This window comes from Panthera uncia, assembly GCF_023721935.1.
Source record: "Panthera uncia isolate 11264 chromosome D3 unlocalized genomic scaffold, Puncia_PCG_1.0 HiC_scaffold_8, whole genome shotgun sequence".
NCBI classification, from domain to species: Eukaryota; Metazoa; Chordata; class Mammalia; order Carnivora; family Felidae; genus Panthera; species Panthera uncia.
In genome coordinates, this window is record NW_026057586.1 from 35279100 (window position 1) to 35295112 (window position 16013).

General features: G+C 52.8%; 1 protein-coding gene and 1 long non-coding RNA gene across 15 annotated transcripts in view; one reads left to right on the forward strand and one right to left on the reverse strand.

Annotated features, from left to right (window-relative positions):
- Nucleotides 1-16013, forward strand: part of CELF4 (CUGBP Elav-like family member 4) — a 226783-nt gene that overhangs the window by 40705 nt on the left and 170065 nt on the right. The window lies entirely within an intron of this gene.
- LOC125914665 (uncharacterized) lies at nucleotides 991-3206 on the reverse strand. Its single transcript, XR_007455383.1, has 2 exons — nucleotides 2983-3206; nucleotides 991-1785 (listed from the first exon to the last, which is right to left on the reverse strand). It is a non-coding gene; the product is annotated as an uncharacterized LOC125914665 (long non-coding RNA).

Consider the following 16013-nt stretch of genomic DNA (forward strand, 5'->3'; position numbering starts at 1 on the left):
AGGCACCGAGGAAAGAGGAGAGGTTTTAACAAAGAGAAAAAGGAGGAGGGCAGAATGAGAAAGGGAGGGCTGGAGATCGAGAAGCCCCGGGGAGAGGAAGGGAGGCGCAGACAAAGACAGCGGCAAGCCGACAGCGGGATGGACCCACGCCGCCAGACTGGAGCGTCCCAACCCCGGCCCTCTGGGGCTCCTGTCAGCTGCTGAGGTCACTGACATTGACCCCCTGGGGGCCACGGCCAGAGCGCACAGGGAGCGGGAGCGGAGCGCGGGACGCGGCTCGCCACCCCCAGGGGGCGATGGCCGGCGCGGGGGAGGCGGATGGAGGAGCCCACTCTTTTTCTTCTCCTCCCCCCTCCCTGCCCTTAATGGCTCAGTAATTGATTGGCCCCGCGTCCTATTTTCACCGCGGGCGGCCGGCGCCAGAGGTCGGCTAATATCAATATTTCCCGCGGCTGCTCCGCGGTCTAGATCTTCCTGCTCCAGGCCGCCCCGCCGGCCGAGAATTTACCTTTGGTTTAACAAGAAGTGGGAGCTGAGTCAGGGATTAGGGCTTGTCAAGTCAAGTCAACACAAATAAAAAAAAAAAAAAAAAAAAAAAAAAAAAAAGAGGGGGGGATGGGGAAAGAGGAAAGACATTCGTCAACTCCGGGAGCAATCACGACAGCCTGGGGTTAATTGTGGGAAGGAGGAGGGAGGAAGCCAAGGAGGGAGGAGGTGGCGGCAAAGAGGCAGGGCAGGGAAGAGATGAATGAGGAGGGAGACAGAAAGGGATTTTAAAAGACCATGGAATCCTTATTCCTGTGGTTGGCATTTGAAGCCATCTGTAATTGGCCATTTTCCTTCTTCCCACCCACCTTGTCACCCCGCAGCCACCAACACCACTCACACAGGCACCCCTGCAGCCTGACCCATTTCCTTACCTCTCCCTCCCCCATAATATTTTCTGGTCCTACTTTAAGTGGCTCTTTCTCTCCAACCAGATGTGACTCATTCAAGGCAGAGAGAACTAACATTTATGGAGTATTGCTGTATGCCAGGCACTGTGCCAGGTGATAATCAAATATTAGCTCATTGAACCTCCTCAACAGCCCAGAAGACAGGCTCCATGGGTGCAGGGCAGGGGCTGTCCACTCCCCTCGATACACAGCACCTGGCTTCCTTCGTGTAGCTCATTCACAGTGGCGATGTGTTGAAAGATGGAATAAATGTACAAGCAAACGGCAGCCAGCCCATGCAGCGCAGACACTGTGGACGCTCGGCGAGCCTGAATGGGTTGCCCAAAGCCATACACTGTCCTCTCTTCCACTCCTCCTGTCTTCACTTCTTGTTGAGTGATTACCTGTAGATGATTGGTTTGTGGCTCTTCATTAAAGACGGTGTAGAGACTCATGTTCCGCACTGGGATGCAGGACCAGGAGGTGGTGGCAAGAGACTTTGTGAGACAAAGAGCAGGGCAGCCAAGAATACCGTCCAAGTGGGAGTCCTCTCAGCAAACCATGGGGGTCTCCACCTGTCCCTAGGCCCCATTCTGCCCACAGCCCGAGCTGCAGGAGTCTGTCGATGAGCATCCCATGAAGTGCCCGAATTTCCCAGAACCGCACAGGGCTAGCGGTACTCCCCCAGAGAGCCTGTCTCCCCAGGCTGGATCACCAAACTTCTTATCCTCGGTCAGAACTGCGCTTGTGTGTCTCAGGATCTCAGAGCTGGGGCAGCCCGGGGATTGGAACACATGGTGGGTCCAAGTGGTAAACAATGACACTGGTTCCTCCAGGACACTGACCTCACCTGCAGGGGAGGTAGGGGGTATGAATGGATTTCCTGATACCCCAGAAGAACATCTGGGGTCCCTGTGAGCCCTGCTCCTGGCCCCAAGAGACCCGAAAGAGGGTGAGTGGATCCAGATCAACTCTGACCTTTCAAGAGCTGCCCAACAGCTCTCTTAATGCTTCTGCAGATCCATGGGGTCCCTGTGTCTGTTCCTACTCTGATCGGAGTGCTGAAGGCTCCCAAACCCAGCACATCTGCACATGTGCCCTGCCACACGGTGAGCCCTCAGGGAAACAGAAAGAGGAAAGCTAAGCAGTCCCCACCCCCACGTTCCCAGTCTAGTTGTAGAGAACAAACCTGTGCACTGCCAACCAATTACAGAACAATGTAAGGGGGCGTTACATCATCCTGTGGTTCTTTACACTGAGAATTCAGCAGAGTTCAGAGACAGAAGAGCTCAGCGTGGCTGGACTGATTGGGATGGTTTTGTGGAGGAAGGGGGACAGGGAAGGGGTGAACGCAGTGCCAAAAACTAGAGGTGGATGGAACTGATGAAGGGGCCTGGGAGACTGGAAGTTACCCTGTAGAGTGAGCTCAGAGAGGCTGGAAGGAAGCCAGAGAGCAGAGATATGGCCCCAGGGCCTTCAGTGGGCCCTGCTGCCCCATCAGCAGGTGTAAAGTGAGGATGGGGCCTCCGTGATGGCCTGGGGCTCTGTCAAACAAACAATCCTGCGCCTGTTGAAAATTCCTCAGAGCCCTCCCTCAGCTCTTCTCTCAATCTCCCTGCTAATGTGAGTGAGGAGCATCATGACTTTTACAGATATGATTCATTGCCCCCTCCAACACACGCACGCACGCACACACACACACACACACCCCTATCTTGTCCACCTGGCAGAGTCTTAGCAGACAGATAAGTATATTTCTCCTTGTGGTTGATTCCCGAATCCCAATCTCAGTCCATCCCCCATCGGTGTCAGCTCTCTCCCTGAGTCCTGGTCCGGCTAGGGGCATAGGGAGATGTGTGCTCCCTGCTGCCTGGGGCTTATGCCTGGTGCAGGCCAGCATAGAAGAAGCCAAGTTGGTCACTGTGCTAAGTGGTAGACAGTGGAAGGCAAGGGCAGGCATACAAGGACAGGAAGAGGTTGCAGGGATCATAAGAAGTGGGACCAATTTAGAACATAATCCAAGAGCTGCCCTTTAGTGAGGTCTCACCACTCTGTGCTGGCCACCTGCTTCCATGAACTCCCTCAGTCTTCACATTTCTACCAGAAGGGAGGTGCTGTTTCTCTTCTCTTACAGATGGAGAAACAGAGGCCACAAGAGGTTAAGAGCAGAGGTTAGTGGCAGAGATGGGGTTTGACCCCTGGGCTGCCAACTTAGGAGCCTCAATTCTTAAACTCACTGGTGCTGTGTGATGATAACCTGCTGTAACCAGGTGGCTGGAGAAAACAGCAAGTCCCTTTGTGACTTCATAAAGAGGGAACTCGATTTTCCCGTATTCCAGAGGGGGTACGTGAGATGGTGTCCCCTGCTCTCTGTGACTGTCACTCCTTCGGCCCTCCTGCCTGCTTGGCAGGATGAAGGACAGGTTTTCATAGGCAGACAGGAGAGGCCAGGGTCATCGCCGGCAAAGGCTCACCCAGCGCTGCTCCTGCCGCCCAGACGTGTGCTCTGATCGTCCGCTGAAAATGTCACGCGGGAGACAGGCACGCTCTGATCTTCAGAGAGCTGCGGTGCATCTGTGATGACATGTGGGCATCAAGATTTGCATATTTATTATAGATAAGCTGTCAAAATGTATGTTGTCAATTTCACCTTATACTCCAGATTTAATGGTGCGCGTAAAGGACAGAAAATCTTTAATATTAATATTAATATGATTTTAGATTATAAGACCGCATTGTAGATATCAATCAGCCAACCCTTAAGGACATGTCACTCGAGTTGATATAGTTTATAGAAAATTAATGTAATCCATCCTGTATGATCTATTACAGGGGCATGAAGAGAAAAAAGAGCGTGTGTGCTTGGGGCGGGGGCTGGGGGGCCATTATTACTTGCCACAGTTCTCCATACGTGCTCATTTGTGTTCGTGCCTGAAACATCAGAGAGGGGAATTGGTGGATTTCAGACTCGGCACGGACCTTGGGGATCCCCCGTGCCAATGCTGTCACTTTGCTAGGAGGAAAGGAAGGCCCAGCAAGGGGAGTGATGGGGCCACCGTCACTCAGCTTGTTGGTGGCAGAGGTGAGCCTGCGCTTTGTGAGGGCTCTCTGCAAGTTGCCCAGTGTGCCCCATGACTCCCTGATATACTCCCATCCCCCCCCTCATCCCCAGTTATAGGAGGCTGCTCGGGAAGGTGGCTTCTTCATCTGTTTCAAAAGATCCCAGGGATCCCCTGGTCTTCGAAGGACTCCTCCCCATGAAGAGGGGCCTGCAGGGCCTTGGCCATGGACAGAAGGGCTTTCCTGGTGATTGCAGAAGTGCCAGCATGGTCTCAAAGCCCCCACTGCTCACTCTACCTGTGTTCTGACACCTGAGGCTTTGGCACTGACACTCTTCTTACTTAAATCATGGACTAAACATCTATTAGGGGCATGGCAGTATGATGGGAATAGAGTGACCACCAAGAACTGTTCTCTCTGGGTGGGAAGGGATAATCCCAGGAACGTCTTAGAACCTGGGCTGAAGCCCCTGCCCCAGCCTGAGGTGGTGCCATCAGCATTAGTTAAGCCCTCGGGTTTCTGAAATGGACCTTTTTGTTCCCAAGTGCCACCCAGGCTAGATGAGGCCTCCAGGGAGCAGCAGTGGCTCCTGGGCTCCCAGCTCTTCTCTCAGGTCCTGTTGTCCCCACTGCCTACCCAGCCACCCACACCCAGCTGCCTTCAACTATGCAGAAAAAACTCAACTTTATTTTCCATGCAACCGCCCAAAGTCTATAGCCCTCTGCCAGCTGGGTCAACAGGTAACCCAAAGCCCATCCAGATCTGAGAGACCAGCTCCAAAATCTGTTCCCTTAGTTGCTCAGCTATAAGACAATGGCCGACCAAATAGTCCTTGTCTAGGCCTTCATGTCTACACCATAAAATGCAAATGAAAAGACACACGCTGTGTACCTCACACACTGCTAGGCACGACCCGAGAAAGGTGGCAAACACATACAGCACCAGGTGTGGTTTCTGCAGCTCCGGGTCTGGAACCCTGGCACTGCTGGACAGTAATGTAGGCAGAAAGGAGGGGCTGTTCCCGGGAGCTTCGGTTGGGGGGGATGGGCAGCCCACTCTTCTGGGGTGAGGCTCAGCTAATCCGGGTGCCCAGGGTTTGAGGGGAGAAGGTACAGACTAGGGAACATGAGAGACAGTATCCCTGGTCTGCAGGCCTCCGCTCCTCCAAGGGCCTCAAGTTGGCTCTCTGGAAACCCTTACCTTACCCAAGGATGTGGAAGCAACAATATGTTGGTGCCTGAATGTCCACAGTAACCCCCTCACAAGGCTCAAGAGAACACCTGGTCTCTCCCCAGGCTTCCAGCCCAGGAATCTTCCCCTCAGCCCAGGCCCCAATCCCTGCTCAGTTTCCGCCGTTCATTCCCTCTCCCTCTCGAAGAATCAGGCAAGTCCTGGTCATGGTAGTTCACGACGGTGGGGCTTATAAACCTCCCATACTTCTTATCGGAAGTAAGACCAGGCCTATCAGGGCTCCATAAATCACAGAGGGATAGAGGGTGGGCGAGGCCCAGGCCACTGGGGAGACGCAGGGACCTGAATGGACCCAGCCGGATAGACACGCTCTGGGCTGCACACAGATCTCGGCATCTTACTTACATACCACAGCAGACGATCAACACCTGAAGCATTTTTCATCCTGTTCAGACTACAAAAGCTTCCTCGGATACTTCTGTGTTAGTGATTCTGTACAACGGCAAAATGCTGATAGGAGAATTTTTTTTTTCTTTTTTTAATCTTCCACCAAAGGCTGGGAGAAAGATGACCCAGAGAAGGGGGAGGGAGGTACAAATGAAGCCAGACAAAATGAGGAAGGTATGCCATCCTTGAGCACGCTTCTTTTTCCCAGGAAATGTAGCAAGTCATGGGAGGGTGAGGGTTTGGATCTGGGAGAGTGTGGCCATCCCTACTAACCCTGTTGGCTCAGAAACCCACCAGGCTCACCCCATCCCTCTCTTCTCATCACCCGCTGCTCTGGGGCCCAGCTATTAAAGGTTTAAAGTGGAGTGAGTGGGGACAAACCTGAGCATCCAGGAAGAGAGGAAACACAGGTGGGGCCAGGGCGGCAGCCCTGCTCTGGCCAGGCTCCCACACTGCCCTCCTCTCTGTGGGCTCTTAGCACCTCCAAGGGGAAGTAACAGGAGACAGTTCTTGGCTCCCTCAAACTCAAGGAGTCTTAATCTGATGCTCTCAGCCTCCTGTGGGTGTGGCGGATGGTGGAGTAGGGGGTGGACCATGATCAGTTTTAAGAGATCTCGTGATCCCCTAAAATTGTATGAAAATGGCATATGTGTGCATGTATGCCTACATGTGTGGGTATATTCGTGCCTGTGTGTGTACTGGGGACATTTTTCCAGGAAGAATGCCTTCAGCGTCCCTCAGATTCTCAAAGGGCAAGGGACTCCTCTGAACCATTAAGGAACCCCTGGGCTCTCCCTCCAGCTGCTGAGCTGTAGAGTCAGGGCCTCATGAGGCAGGCAGTGGGCTGCCCGGTGCACAAGGCAGGACCCTGCGCTTCGTAAATCAAACTCCAGCCAGAACAAGATAGCTTGCTGGTGACAAGGGTGGGAGGTGCTCTCCAGGGCCCGGCAGCCAGTGGGGGATGAGCGGGCTCTCTGTGTGGGAAGGGAAACCAGAAGGGCATCCCAGCGGGCTTTGGCTCTGAGCACATGGCTTTCTCGCAATCTCTCGTCCTTTGTGCCCCGTGGCCTGCCAGGAGGTTGTTTTCTCTCCCTGACCCCGTCTGTTCAGCTCTGTGTCACCAATATCTGTTTTTATGTATTCTTGGGTCCCCTTTCCTTCGTTTCCTCCATTAATACTTCTCGTTCGGGGAGGATAAACAGGGTCATAATCACGCCATAAAGTGAGCCACAGGCTGCGTGTCGCTTATTGCCCAGGGGTCTGCTAATTGGAATTTATAAAGTTCAATAAAAACTATAATCCAATAAGGGCTGAAAGTCTTCTTCATTTATCTTAGGGGTAATATTCTCCCTGCCCGCCCACCCGCCTGCCTGCCTGCCAGCCAGCAGGGAGGCCAGGGAACAGGGAGCAGGCACCAAACAGGCCTTCCCAGGGGGCCGCAGAGTTCCTAAGAGTCGCTGGCCCTGAATCAATGGCAGGGTGGCCAGCTAAGGGAGAGTGGAGGGCCCGGTGGGGGCAGCTCCCACCCAATCAGACATGGTGGCCACACTTCAGAGGCTGAGAGACCTCCACGGTCGTAGCATTATCTTTTATACCATTACAAACTTTCCCAGTTACGGCTCCCCCGACCCATGTAATTCCCTCCCCTCCGACCCCCAGCCTCTAGAAGAACTCAGGCAATCTACTGTAGAGAATCCTGTGTAAGGGTGTTGGGTGCAAACCTGGGATTGAAGGTGCCTTCCCTGTCCCTGGCCTCAGGAGTTCCCACAGAGCAAAGTGCCACGGTCACCGCATGGCATATACCCACCCAGAACTAGAGCTGTCTCAGTCACCCAACCTGTGCTCTATTGGTCACCCCCCACAGTGAGGGAGGCAAGAGAAGGTGGGGAAAGGGGTTCTCACAGCCAAATGGAGGCTCTGCGCCCTGAAGACAGTTAGAGAAATATGTCAGACAAAGCGGCAAACTAGCATTCTGGTTTGCCCCAGGGACACAGAGGTTTCCCGGACATGTGAACTTCCTGCTAAAACTGCAACAGAAGAATGGCACAAGAGGGCACTGTCTCCGAAGTGTGCTGAGTGGTGGGGAAGGCAGATGGAGCTCACCTCCACCAGGCACCTCCTGGGAGGACACATCACCTCTGCCTGTAGCCATTCTGGAAACATCACCTCTCCCTAAGTACCTCCTGCAAAAACCGTGGAGTTTCCCATCACCTTCCAGGAAGCCCTCATTTGAAAAATGAAATGAGTGCCCTCCAGCAGGAACACACCTGCACCCCAGTTCCAAATGCAAACAGCTGGCCCATTGCTGGGAAAGCCAGGGCTCCAGCCACTCTGCAAGTGGGAAGAGGGGCAGGGCTCTCAGCCACTGATGCCAGCCTTCCAACCAGAACAGAAAGAGGCAACGACTAAGCCCCACGGCCGTCGGGGCTTACTGGGGACTAGGTGGAAGGGAGAGACCTATAGAGCCACTGCCCCCACCAATCGCCATGCTGGGCTGGGGAGTGTGTGCATGTGTGATGCCAAAAGTAGATGGTGCAGCCGCCACAGCCTCCCAGGGCTCCACAGTCTCACATGGAGATAACAGAGGCCAGTGCAGCTCTTGAGGGAGGAAAGGTTGGTCAAGAGGTGAACCAAGGAGGAGAATCGGATCAGTGACGTACCCCAGGTGCTAAACTTCTCAGAGAAGGGGACCCGACTTGGTGTTTGGGCTCGAGAAGGAACTCCAGGAAGAAAGAATGTCTACAAGTGATGGAAGAATGGTCCAGGAGGGTGGGGCAGAGCCCTGCAGCAGAGGGAACAGCATGTACCCGGGTCTGGAAGGGGGCAGAGGGGAAGGCGTGGTGCACCGGGCAGGCAGGGGCTGGGGCCTCTGCGCTAAGGAGAGTGCAAAGTCAGGAAATGATTTTTTGCCAGAAGAGGCATCTTTCCACCTGAGAACCAGAAAGATCTAATACCCTAAACCCTCCTAATCCGTCTCCAGCCTCTCTCCCCTTTCCCTTCATACCCTCATCATTCATTCATTCATCCATTCATTCACTCATTCATTCGTTCCACCAAAGGGCATCAAGGGCCTCCAGGTACCCAGCCCAGTCCAGGTGGCAGGGTCCCGGCAGTGAGGAAAGCAGACCGAATCCCTGCTTTCCCATGGGATCAAGTGTCCTCATCCAGATCATCCACCCTGGGTCCTGCCTCTGCTCAGGCCGTTCCCGTGCCCTGGCATGCCTTTCCTTTTCTCCACCCAGTCCAGGCTTTTCAAGCTGGGGATCCCCACCTGCTTTGTGAAACTCCATCTGCCCTTTCCGATCATCATCTCTCTTCCCCTAGTGAAGCAGCCAGAGCAGCAGCAGCCAGGGCCCACTCTCCCAGAACTCTCCGGGCCCCAGGCAGGAGGGCGGCACCCCTGTCTCTAACACTACTGCTGAGGCACTGATCCGGCACCAGCCTTCCCTACCCTTCCCTTCAGACTGTCAGCTGCATGAAGGAGGGGTCCCTGCCTCCCTCCAGTGCTGTTCTCACCATGCCACCTCCACTAGTTCAGAAGGAAAGAGAGCATGACTCATGACTCGTGCTTTAAGCTCCCTTTGGAGGGTGGGCCAAGAAACACCAATTCCTACTACTTCTGTGCGGGAAGCCTTGGCCAAGGGAAAAAGGCCTTGAGAGGATGAGATCCTCAAGGAAGGAGGTCAGGACGGGCAGAAGGCTGGCGGGGGTGCAGAGATACGCATGTAGCCGGGGGAGGAAAACTTGTTGCATCGCATCGGGAAATGATGAAAAGCAAAAACAAAAAAAGGGAATAAGGGAAGTCACTGGGAGAGGCAAGATAGAGTGTAATCTGAACCACAAACCCACCTCCTCCAGGCTCTGGAAGGCTTTTACTGTACTATAAAAACCACTGCCGAACAGCAAGCCTGCTTGATGACAAAGAGAGATAATTGGCTCTCATGCAGATTTAAGCCCAAAGTTATCAAATAATAATAGCACGCAGAAAGAGACACAGGCAAATGGGCCTGGAGAGCCCGCTTCTTCCAAAGGACGAGGATTTGTTAAAAGTATCTAAATTATGCTCCTGCAATGGAACAGGGAAATGGGGCATTTTTTTAAAGAAAGATTTTCTTTTAATGCTTGGATACATTTTTAAAAGTTCCTTTATAATTAGGGCTGTAATTTATATAATTTATTTTTAAAATATCCTTTTTTTAATTTCCACCCGGTCCAGTTAAAGTTGAACTGAAAAGCCCACAGTAAATGATTTTTTTAATAAAACCGTTTAAAGGAGCCCCAACCTGAAGCGGAATAGATATGTGGATTTTCAGAGAAGAGGGGGAAAAAATCATATATTGAAAAAATAAATTTCCTAACCCATTTTACACCCCAGATTTTATTACCACTGGAAGGTTTTTAAAATTCTAATTCCCTGTGCTTTCCTTAAACTGTTTGTTTACCACCAGGGGGGCTCCTTGGCTTGGGACCAAGAGCTCAATGGGTCAGCTTCGGATCAGTTTCAGATGCCTGGCCCAGGCAGTTTCACAACCCCCCTTATCCCTCATGTGATTTGTCTGTTTCTGATCTACCTCCCTCTTCAAGTGAACTCTGAGCCCCCTAAGATCAATATCATGCTAGAGGGAGAAAGCTCCCTTCTCCCCCTTTAACATCCAGCACTGAGCTATGTATACAGTAGTTGCTCAATAAGTGTTTGCCAATGATGTGCCACACTATGGAGAGGCCGTAACCCGCCAACCGAGTGAAGGCCAGAAAACCTTCACAGGGAGCTGCGGTTCCTGCTATAACACCCTCTTCCTGACGGAGTGGTGAGGAGGTCATCTTTTCAGTGCTTAACCAAGGAGCCCCTCAGATGTGGGTAGAGGAGCCAAAAGCAGATCACTTGAACACCAGGGACAGAGAGCATAAGGGCTGTGGTTGTTTTGGCCGGGTCAGATGGGGCAAATGCAGAAAGAGGGACCAAGAGGAGCTGTCAACTAGACACACCGATGTCCCCCTCTTTCCAGGGACTTGCCCTGAGCATCTCCTATGTTTGCTGGGCTCAGCAGAACCATCACCTAAGAGATGCCCGCTCCATACCTATCAAAAGGTGCGTGCACGCACACCTACACATCACCCGTACGAAGGGACAAACTTAGGTCCCCGTGAACCAATCAGAGGACACACAGGAGAGGTAGTTACGACTGTAACTGCCATAGCCAACAAGGGATGGAAAGGTTCATGAGCATTTACGGGAGGCTCCGTAGGAGGAGGGGGCATTGGAACTTGGCCTGAGAGCACAGGTTGGCTACACCTAAGCATAAGGACCAGGCAGAGTATTCGTTCTGGAGGCTGGGGGCAGTATGAGCACAGGCCTGGTGGTGGGAATGAGCAGTGTGAAGAGCCTGGTAGATGAAACTGAAGGTTGGTGAAGCGAATGTAAGGATGGAGAAAATCAAACCCGCTCAGTAACAGCAGCCCATGCCCCGGCCAGGGGTTCTCGGAGGCTTTCTCTTTGAGCAGTAGAGCTCCGACTGCAGGAAGCTCACACTGCCTCTCATCCACAGACACACGCTTGCTGAACCCTTACCGGACCACGGAGACGCCCATAAGGATGAAGTTTGCTCCCACTCCTGGGCTGCTCCTACCCTTTCTGGGGGGCCACCCCACCTCCAGATGACAGACAAGCACTGAATGAGAGAGCCTGGCAGGCGGCAGGGAAAGGCCATTACAGCTGGAGCAGCCCTGGCAGCCTTCTTGGAAGAGGGGAAACTAGAGCTTCCCCTTGGAGGATGAAGGGATCCATACTGGAGCATGGAAGGGAGGGTCTCTGTTTCCTTGAGGTCTCCACAGCGAGACCACAGCCAGTTCAGGTGGGCGGCAGGTGGTGGGACAGGTGGAAGTTTTCTCCTCTCTTACTGAACCCCCAGGGGAGACCCCACCCCACCTTTCCCAGCCTCTGCAACCCCTTCCTTATGCCATTTGCTCCCTGCTCCTGCCAGTATGCACCCATGGTCCCCAAAGGCCAGTAAGTCCTTCTGCAGGGAGAAGGGGGTTTCCTAAGAAGACCAAGGCAAGGAAGAGGAGGGGGAGGAGGAGAGGAGAGAGAGAAGGAGGAAGAGGAGGAGGAAGAGGAAGAGTTTAACTGCCTTAAAGGAAGCTCCGTTGGTAGGGCTTGCACGGGGTGCTGTGGCTTAGCAGGAAGCCGTCTTGGACTGTGGGTCCTCTTGACCGTGCTTCTGTGCGTGCTTCCCACCTAGATGCCTGGCTCTTCCCAGTGCCTGGGACGCTCGTCAGCAAAGTATGAACTGTAGCTGAGAGACACTGGGAACAGTAAAGGGGCTGAGGAGTGACTTGAAAACAGGTCCTTCCTCAGAATGCCACTGGAGGGTGGAAAACACCCTCCCTCCCGGCAGTCCCTTGCTTTCCCAGCCCAGGCAAGGATACAGGAGCACAGGTCCCCAGACTGCTGCTTCGTTGCCAAGGAGACAGCAATTACTCTGAGAGTTGTGTAGGGTTTTTCTGCCTTTCCTTCTTTCTTTCTTCCTGTGTTTAAATTCTGGGCCTGATGAACTGCAGTTGGCCCGGCTGTCCCCCTCCTCCACCCCCCAGCCCCTTCCCCCCAGCCGCTGACTCTGCATGAAAGGTCAGAAGGGCTGTAAACAGTTGCCTTCCAAAATGACAGATGCCCCCTGCTTGGGGTAAGCATGGCAGGAGAGAAACCATTTGTCAAAGTATTTATAAAGTGGGTGGAGATGCTGAAGTTGTATTCCCTCCAGGTTAAAAAAAGAAAAAGAAAAAAGGCAGAGAGCCACGAGGGAAACAAGAATCCAGCAACTTCTCTCACGACCCACTCTCCTTTTTTACCAGCCGGAGATGGGTATGAGTGTTCTGTGCCTGCAGAGATGAACAGACCTGTGTGCCTGCCCTCTGCGTGTTCACAGTTTGGGGGAGACTCACACCTGGGTAGTCAGAGGCAGCGTACAGGGTACGAGATGTGTTAGATGGGTGTGTGAGACCAAGAATGTCACAGGCTGAGTTGGAGGAGAGCAGGCGTGGCATAAAGGGGTCTGGGCCTCATGTCCCGGGGGAGGCCCAGGGCCCGCTCTGTGGCGGAGGGAGTTCTGCTGGGGTCACCAAGGAGGCCTGGAGGAGTATGAGAACCCCAGAGCAGAGGCACCCTCAGTGCCCAGATGCCATCCCTATACGGCAGACCCATGCCAGCTCTGGGGAAGAAGGATGGTGTTTCTGCCGTACTTTGGCCAGCTAGGCCTAAGTAATGTTCTGTTGGGTTGGGGCAAGGGCGTACCTGGCGCACCCTGAAAATCCAGGCTAGGATATTCTGCTCCTGTGTGGGGGACAGAGGGCAATGCCGTGTGCTTTAATGTGTTAATTTCCCCCTGATGCTTTCTTCCCTTTCCTCTTCTTTTTCAAAGTAACCATTATCCATTTTAAAATGTGCAATTCAGTGGCATTTAGTATAATCGCTATGTTGTACAATAGCCACCCCATCAAGTTCCGAGACATTTGTATCACCCCGAAAAGAAACCTCATATGCATTAAACAGAGCATACCAATTAATCCATTCCTACCTCCTCCTAGTCCCTGGCCATCCCTAGACTTCCTTCTGTTTCAAGGGATTATGGACTGCATGTTCTTGATGTTTCATATGAGTGGAATCATACAATATGTGACCTCTTGTGTCTGGCTTCTTGCACTAAGCACATTTTCAAGATTCGTACATGTTGTGGCATGGAGCAGAATTTCCTTCCTTTTTATAGCTGTGTAATATTCCATTGTATGGCCAGATCACATTTTGCTTATTCATCACTTGATATAAATTTGGATCATTTCTACTTGGGGGCTATTGTGAATAGTGTTGCTGTGAATATGTTTGTACAAATATCTATTTGAATGCCTGTCTTCCCTTCTTTGGGGTACATAGCTGTGTGTAATTGCTGGATCATATGACTGATACCTTCTTACTTTTTTGTGAAGCTCCAGGCTGACTTTTCTGTTGCAAAGTCCCCAACTTGATTCATATTAACTCAACACTTATTGTGTGCATACTATGTATCATGCCCTCCCTAATTCTAGGAGCTACCCTGTCTGATAAATTGTAACCCCATTTTACAGATGACAAAGTTGAGGTTCGGATAGATTAGCTCTTGGGCCATCCAACTGAGAGGTGCCAGAAACTCAGATGCCATTTCCTGGTTCTTTCTACCACATCACACATGGCTCTCCCACATGGCCAGGCCACCCAGTGCCTGGATATCCCAGTTTCATGGTACTCATTGCAGAACCTGAAGTGTCTAAGTGTTTAATTCCACGTGAGATCAATATCCTCTAGATTCTACTATAGACAGGTAGTTGCAGGTGCTAATATTTTTTTAATTGGAGGGGAGGACATAAAATTGATGGCATTCTTCCACTAAATTCATTTTTGTATAAGTGAGTTGGGGAAAAGCAAACTGAAGTCCACTTCAGTGGCTGAAGCCTAAGCCCTGCCAGTGTGGGGAGACTGGTGTGACCTCAGAAATGGCAAGATGGGGCTTTGGGGTGGAAAGACCACATCAGGGTGGGAACAGCACCAGAAAAAATCTCAGGAGGCAGAAGAACGGGTGGAGGCAGCAGCAGAGGTGATTCTAGGAGGAGGTGAGCTGCAGACTGCAGAGACAGCTGTTCTCTCACCAAGGATAGAGACAAATCTCAAGGTTTGCGCTGGCAAACGCAGAGTGACACGGCTTGTCCCTGAGGGAAAGGACCCTCCCCACCTCCCACTTCTGCTTCCCCAGCCAGGAGAACATGGTTAGCTAAGAGGACCCACCAAGGGCAGTGAGGGGTTTCAAGCCCCCAGGCCACCAGACCACCTTTGCTCACAGCATGACCTTGAACAGCATACTCGCAGATGTGATGGGAGCAGCTGGCTCGCGTCCCCTGCGGCTGCACCTGTGGCATTTGTCAGCCTGGAGTACAGGCATGCCCCACCGATGCATACTTAGTGCCATCCATCAGCCCTGCAGGAGGTGGGGGGGGGCACCACTCCACACTTACCTCCCTAGCACTCCCCCCGACCCCCACCCTGCAAAAGACCTCAGCTGCTGAGTGCGTGATGAGACCACAGCCCCAGACCTGGACACCTGCCCTGTAATTCTGTCAGGCAATTAGCACAGCAAATGGGCCCAGAGGGCCCTGCCTGTAGGGAGTCGCCCTCCTGCCTCCAAATGCTTTCCCCTGGCTCAGGCCATGTGCTGATTCCAGACTGATGTTGCACACACACCGCTCCCTCCCCAGTGCTTGCAACCAGAATCTCCATTAGCTCCACCGCCTCTGGTGTCTTAGGCGTTTGAGGTGCCCCGATCAAACCCACCCTGTCTCACCTGCCGGGGCAACTCAGCACCAGATTCCAGCCAAATCAGGGATGAGAAATAAGAGAGGGAGAAGCCCAGGTGAGGCCTGCCCAGAAACTCTGGGGAGAAGATGGCCACTCTTGCAAACAGCAAGAGGGAAACACAGCAAGTGATGATGGAGTTGTACTGGGCAGGGGCAGGGTGGAGAGGAGAAACCCACTCTGGAGATGTTGGTGGGATAGATGAGATTGAAGGAGGAGAATATAGAACTCCCAAATTTCTGGCTTGGGAGTGCCAATCACCCGTGTGAGGGAGTCCAGGACCAGGGCAGGTGTAGACAAATAATGGGTGCCCTTTTGCTTGGGTTGAATGTGCGGCGCCATGCGTCCTCCAGGCCAAGATGTTCACCAGGGATGGTGTATCGGGGAGATGGACACCAGGTCGCTGTGGCTTAAGGGCCATATAGGGACCACCGTGATTCCAGATGAAGGGAGTGAGGGGCAGGGACAACCAGGGATGATACCAGGTCTGCTCTCAGTGAGTTGACTTCTCACCAAGAAGCCAACATTTAAATTCCTCGAACGTGGAGACTTGACTAAGGGGGATGACAGACACCAATGTCACAATGGAGGCAAGGTGAAGAAGTATGTGCTGATTTGGGAGGAAATAGGAGGTCACAGAAGGTTTTAAAGCAAGGGAGTGACAGATCCGAAGCTGGCCTGAGATTGAAACACTGAAGGCCAAGGGACAAATTAGGAGGTTATCGTAATGGCCCAGACAAGGGAAGATATGTCAGGAGATAGCAGCCAGGAGCTCACAAGGAGAGAGGTGAGATTTCTGTCATTAAGAATAACCATATAGTTGGGGCGCCTGGGTGGCGCAGTCGGTTAAGCGTCCGACTTCAGCCAGGTCACGATCTCGCGGTCCGTGAGTTCGAGCCCCGCGTCAGGCTCTGGGCTGATGGCTCGGAGCCTGGAGCCTGTTTCCGATTCTGTGTCTCCCTCTCTCTCTGCCCCTCCCCCGTTCATGCTCTGTCTCTCTCTGTCCC